Below are 6,688 nucleotides of genomic sequence, written 5' to 3'. Positions count from 1 at the left end.
AATTCACGTCAGATGGATAATGAAGAAAGTAGACTTCATTTGTGTGTGTATTTCATGAGAAATAGGACATGGTCATTTAAAATTAAAAAAAAATTGCACAGTGATGAATTGGTACTGATTTGCAGAGCTGTGTTAAAATCCCAGAACTCTAAAGAGTCAAGGTTTCTTTTCCCATTACAGTGGTAACTTGGCTACTCCATCCATGTGAAACCAAATAAGTTGATAATTTTATACAGCAACATCCTTTATATGGGCTGTGCAGCCAAGTTACAGCTGCAGATGGAACTGTGCCTATGAGTTTCCCCAACTTCCATGTGTTAAAAGTTTCAGCTACTGAATAACGTAATGCATTGACAGCATGCGACTTCCGCAAGAAAGAAAAATAGAAAAGAACAATTGCATGTGACTGCGTATTCAAATTCCCTCCTCATTGTCAGTGCTTGTGACAAGTGATTCTCACGGGTATTTGGCAGACGACCGTGATGGAAAGGGGGCAAGAAATTGGGCTATACCTCGTTGAAGAAAAACGAACAAAATTATTTCCTGTGATGATATTAATTTACAATGTAGGCTCATTCAATAGGATTTATTAAATGCTTACTGCATGTAGAGCACTGTACTAAGCAGCTGGGAGAGTACCGTATAACAATAAACAGACACATTCCCTGCCCACAGCGAGCTTACAGTCTAAAGGTGTTTTCACACTGGTGTGGATGGTGGTAAGGATAAACTTGGTTAAGCGGCAATCCCCTTTCTGTAGAATCAGACGTATCAATCCATCGATCGATGGTATTTATTGGGCACTTACTGTGCGCAGAGCACTGTCCTAACCAAGTTAGAGAGTACGATACAACAATAACAGGGTAAACACCATCTCTGTCCAGGAGGGCGAGGGGCTGCCAAATTGAAGACATCTCTACTTGGATGTCCTCCCGTCACCTCAAGCTCAACATGTCCAAAACAGAATTTCTTATCTTCCCTCCCAAACCCTGTCCTCCCCTGACTATCCCATCATTGTAGACGGCACCACCATCCTTCCTGTCTCACAAGCCCGGTACCTAGCCGTTATCTTTGACTCCTCTCTCTCATTTAACCCACCTATTCAATCCATTACTAAATCCTTTCGGTCCCACCTTCACAACATCGCTAAAACCCGCGCTTTTCTCTCCATCCAAAATGCTATCAGATTAATACAATCGCTCATCCTATCCGGCCTGGATTACTGCATCAGCCTCCTCGCTGACCTCCACACCTCCTGTCTCTCCCTACTCCAGTCCCTACTTCATTCTACGGCCTGTATCATTTTTCTGCAAAAATGTTCGGGACATGTTTCCCCACTCTTTCATTCAATTCATGCAGTCGTATTTATTGAGCACTTACTATGTCTAAAGCACTCTACTGAGCGCTTGGGGGAGTACAATATAATGACAAAAAGACACAGTCCCTGCCCACAACGACCTCACAGTCTAGAGGGGGAGATGAACATTAATATAAATAATAAATTAATAATAAACAATAAATTATATTAATTTATTTATGTGTAGGTATCTATTTGTGTGTATAGCTGTTATCTATTTATATATGCATATATTTTGCTCCTCAAAACACTCCAGGCGTTGCACATCGACCTCCGCATCAAAAAACACTCCTCACCAGTGGCTTCAAAGCACTCAATCACCTTGACCCCTCCTACCCCACTTTGCTTCTCTCCTACTATAACCCAGCCCACACACTTTGCTCCTCTAATGCCAGTCTTCTCACTGGGCCTCCATCTCGTCTAGCTCACCGCCGAACCTTCGTCCACATCCTGCCTCTGGCCTGGAGCATCCTCCCTCTTCATATCCGCTAGACAGTGATTCTCCCCAGCTTCAAAGCCTTACTGGAGGCCCATCTCCTCCAAGAGGCCTTCCCTGACTAAACCCCCCCTTTCTTCTTCTCGCACTCCCTTCTGCGTCACCCTGACTTGCTCCCTTTGTTCTTCCCCCTTCCCAGCCCCAGAGCACTTATATCTATATCTGCAATTCATTTATTTATTTAATGTCTGTCTCCTCCTCTACAGTGTAAGCTCATTGTGGGAGGGGAATCTGTCTGTTATGATAATATTAATGTCGGCATTTGTTAAGCACTTACTATGTGCCAAGCACTCTTCTAAGCGCTGGGGTAGATACAAGGTAATCAGGTTGTCCCACGTGGGGCTCACGGTCTTAATCCCCATTTTACAGATGAGGTGACTGAGGCACAGAGAAGTTAAGTGGCTTGCCCAAGGTCCCACAGTAGGCAAACGGCAGAGCTGGGATTAGAACCCACGTCCTCTGACTCCCCAGCCCCTGCACTTTCCATTAAGCCACGCTGCTTCTCTGTAAACTCCCCCCAAGCACTTAACACCATGCTCTACTTACAGTAAGCCTTCAGTAAACGCTCAGTAGATTCTGTCGATTGATGGATTGATTGATAAAATTCATTTTCCCCATTAGGGCCTTAGTCAAAATATTAAACTGAAGTTCCGGTGCACCTAGGTGTAGAGGAGACTCTTCAGCTCCCTGTAGCTCTGTGATTGACTTGAGCAGATTTGTAGAAGATTTCAGAAGAGTCTGCTATGCTTGTTATTCAGAGACACAGTGAGGGACGAACATTTTCTCCCTTAAACAAAATAAAGTCCAAGGCAAAATCGAAGAAAAATATCATTCTCACTATTTTGCAGAAATGACACGAATAAATGAAATCCACAAATAATCAAAAAAGTTTATTTCGGTTTCCAACCTTCCTTCCTTCCATCTCTCTTTTTGCCAGGGCTGCCAACAAATAGAACTCTGAACCGGTGTGAATTTCACCTCCCCTCCTTTCTCCAGATCGGTCCTCGAGCAAGGGTGCTGATGAAATGCGGGAATTAGCCAAAATCAGGGTAGTTGAAAATCAATCATGGTATTTATCGAGCTCTTACTATTTGCAGAGCGTTGTATTAACCACTTGGAAAAGTTAGCAGACACAAGGACCTTACAGTCTAGAAGGGGAGACAGGCATTAATATAGATAGGTAATTTTATACCATCTAATTAAAAGTTGTGATATATAATTTAAAGATAGGGTCATGAGAGAAAGAGACTGAGAGTCGGCTGAATCTTGATCATCTGATTGAATTGTTCTTCCAACAGTTCTACTGCAAACATTATCTCTAAAAATGAAGAATAGACTCCTCTTTCAAATGGTTGTAACCCAGAGATCAATTAAGCGGCCTACATCAGCCTTCTCTGCTCAAAAACGTTTTTTCCGGCCAGAGACTGTTCGCGAACTCATTCCCTTCTTCCACATACCAATACTGGCTTATTTTTGGTGTCATTCTGCTACACACCAAAACAGCACACCAAAATAACACCACAAAACCTGTCAGCTTTAGGACAAAGTAAAATGTTTCCAGGAAAAAAAAAATAAACACTTTTAATTTTCCTTGAACTTCTCTTTCTAATTATAGGCCTTTTAAACCTAAAACCTGGAGGGCAAGATCAGCTTTAAATTTTTCAGTTTCTTTCCCTCCAGGAAAATCCAGGTCCCTTTACTAGACAGGCACATAATAGTGTTGCAAAAAGTGGCCCAGGTTGAGTCTGAGAGTCTGCTTGAGTCAGTTGCACATTACCCAGTTTGTTAAAGATCGCGTAGGAAAAGGGAACTAAAAGCGGTAGGCGTGTATTTGTTTGGGGGAGTGAAGAAACTAGCTTCCTACTGGGAAAAATTTGAAAATCAACGAAGATCTGAAGTCCCAAGAGCAAGAAAAGAGCCTCCGTAACTCCCTAATTTGCCGTTATGAAAGTTTTGCATCGCTGGCCCTTTTAAGGTGGGTTGCCATTTGCACAACAAGCAGAAATAATATTAAATCTCGGCAGATGGATGTAACTCCATCAAAACCCCGCGATTCAGCACGGTCTTCCCAGAACGAGAAGTTCCTTTCCTGGAAGATAATTGGCTCGTTTCAAATAAAACAACTTACACCCCCGAGACCACATCAATAACTCGAGGAATAGGAAGAGGGTCTTTTGATAGATATGGTGTCAGCGACGCGCCCGCTTACGGCTTTCCAAGCGTTCACATACGATCCAGGATTGAAAAGAGAGCAGCGTTTCCACAGATCAGACATTTTCTGTAATTGGCTCCTGCGAGATACAAAAGATCATTAACCATAATAGTTAGTTTTTCCCTTTCGATGATGAACCAGACTTGACAGGCCAATTCTCCGTGATTAAACTGTCCTTTTTTGAACATATTTCCGTAATTTGGTGTGCGTCGGCGGGGAGGGGGAGAGGGGTCAAGCTAAACGCAGAAGCAAAATCCGATCCAACGTAGTTTTAAAGTCAGGCCTGGAGATGCAGTCGAGACCCAAATACAAAATAACAGCGGTGACCAAGGTATCAAGACTCAAATGGCATTAATCCAGTCATACATTTTCCCCTAAAACAGAGCTTGTTCCAGAAAAGCCCACAAGATGTGAAGCAAGTTTCCACATGACCACATAATCTCCTTCTCAACCCTAGTTACTGGCTGTTTCCAGCTCGCTCCTCGGACAGCAAACTGACGCTGAGCGGAAGACCAAACAACAGCGAACGGAGTCGGTTCAGGCCTCGCCTGGTGATGCTAATATGCAGTGATAATAATAATAATTGTGGTCTTTGTTAAGCGCTTACTATGTGCCAGGCACTGTACTAAGCACTGGAGTGGATGCAAGCCAATTGGTTTGGACCCAGTCCCCGACCCACGTGGGGCTCACGGTCTTAATCCCCATTTTACGGATGAGGGAACTGAGACCCAGAGAAGTGAAGTGACTTGCCCAAGATCACACAGCAGACAAGTGGTGGAACCGGGATCAGACCCCATGACCTTCTGACTCCCAGGCCCGGGCTGCTTCTCTAAGCGCTTCTTAAGCGTTTACTGTGTGTCAAGCACTGTTCTAAGCGCTGGGGTAGGTACAAGTTAATTAGATTGGACACAGTCCCTGTCCCACATGGGGCTCACAGTTTTAATCCCCATTTTATAGATGAGGTAACTGATGTCCAGAGAAGAGAAGTGACTTGTCCAAGGTCATAGAGCAGACAAGCCGCAGAGCCGGGATTAGAACTCAAGTCCTTCTGACTCCCAGGCCTGGGCTTTATCAACTAGGCCGTGCTGCTTCTCACTATTATCATCATCATAGGTATTTATTGAGCGCTTACTATGCGCAGAGCACTGTACTAAATGTTTGGGAGAGTACCATACAACAATACAACGAGCAGGCACGTTTCCTGCTCACAGTGAGCTTACAGACAGGACTTTTTACTGAAGGTGAAGCGCTATACTAAGTGGTTGGGGGAGAACAAAGTGAGAAGCAGCATGGTCCAGTGGAAAGAGCATGAACCTAGGAGTCAGAGGACCTGGGTTCTAATCCTGGCCCTATTACCTCTCTGCTGTGTGACTTTGGACACGTCACTTCGCTTCTCTGTGCCTCCGTTACCTCATACGTAAAATGAGGATTAAATCCTACTCAGAGTGTGAGCCCCATTTGGAGCAAGGAATGTGTCCAACCTGATTATTTTATATCTACCCAACGTTTGGTAGAGGGCTTGGCACATAGTAAGTGCTTAAATTCTATTATTATCATCCCTATTATCATTAATCATTTATTAATATTAATAATAACTTAATAAGAAGAAGCAAGACATTCTCTGCCTCCAGGAGTTTACAAATAATGAGGGCAAAAATGATTTGCAAATAGGAGAAGAAGGAAGAAACAAGAATATAGCAGGATGGAACTAGCTGAACAAATAACTGAATACTGAAGAGACGTAAGAAAATTTCAGCTACTTACATAGGTCCCGGGGACAGAAATGAAGGTGGCTTTGAGGATGATGCCCGGGGGGGTGTTGTAAAATAATGGGGGAAGGCTTCCTGAAGGAGATGGATTATAGAAGAGCTTTGAAGAGGCGAGAGCTGTGATTTGGCCTGTAGGGAGTTCCAGTTGGCAAAGAACAGCGTCGGTGAGGTACAGTTAGGCTGAGGGAGAGAAATCAGTGAGCACCGAGGGACGTGGGTAAAGTGCCCTTGCATCTGTTACCTTTGCCTATTTTATATTCACCCCACTTTCAGTCCTAGGGCACTTACGTTCCTATCTATAAATTATATAGTATAAATTATCTCTGCACACAGTGAGCGCTTAATATATATGATGGAATGAATGAATGAATATTCATATTAATGTCGGTCAAGTGTACTTATTGAGCGCTTACTGTGTGCAGAGCGCTGAACTAAGCGCTTGAGAAAGTATAATACAGCAATAAAGAGTGACATTCGCCCCACAGAGAGCTCACAGTCTAGGGGTGGGGAAACAGACATCAATACAAATAGACAACAATATATCTGTCTCCCCCTCTAGACTGTAAGCTCATTGCGGGCGGGGAACGTGTTTACCAACTCGGTCGCATTGTACTATCCTAAGCACCTAGTACTCAGAACACAGTAAACACTCAATACTCTGAACACAGTGAGCACTCAATAAATACCACTGATGATGATGATGACGATGAAGAGCCGAAATGTCAAGGGTTTTGAAGCCTCTTCAAGTGACATCACGCCACTCTGAGGGAATACCTCATTGGGTTTTTTTATGGTAACTGTTAAGAGCTTACTATGCGGCAAACACTTATCTAAGCGCTGGAGTACATACAAAT

At 43.6% G+C, this 6,688-nt stretch overlaps 1 long non-coding RNA gene across 1 annotated transcript; it reads right to left on the bottom strand.

The window, feature by feature from the left end:
- Nucleotides 1-2,722: 2,722 nt before the first annotated feature.
- Nucleotides 2,723-5,993, bottom strand: LOC114809194. Its single transcript, XR_003756963.2, has 2 exons — nt 5,830-5,993; nt 2,723-4,144 (listed from the first exon to the last, which is right to left on the bottom strand). It is a non-coding gene; the product is annotated as an uncharacterized LOC114809194 (long non-coding RNA).
- Nucleotides 5,994-6,688: the final 695 nt, after the last annotated feature.

The sequence above is a fragment of the Ornithorhynchus anatinus genome, chromosome 2, assembly GCF_004115215.2.
Source record: "Ornithorhynchus anatinus isolate Pmale09 chromosome 2, mOrnAna1.pri.v4, whole genome shotgun sequence".
Taxonomy (NCBI): Eukaryota; Metazoa; Chordata; class Mammalia; order Monotremata; family Ornithorhynchidae; genus Ornithorhynchus; species Ornithorhynchus anatinus.
Note: the sequence above shows the minus strand (reverse complement) of the source record. Positions and strands in the feature narration are given on the sequence as shown.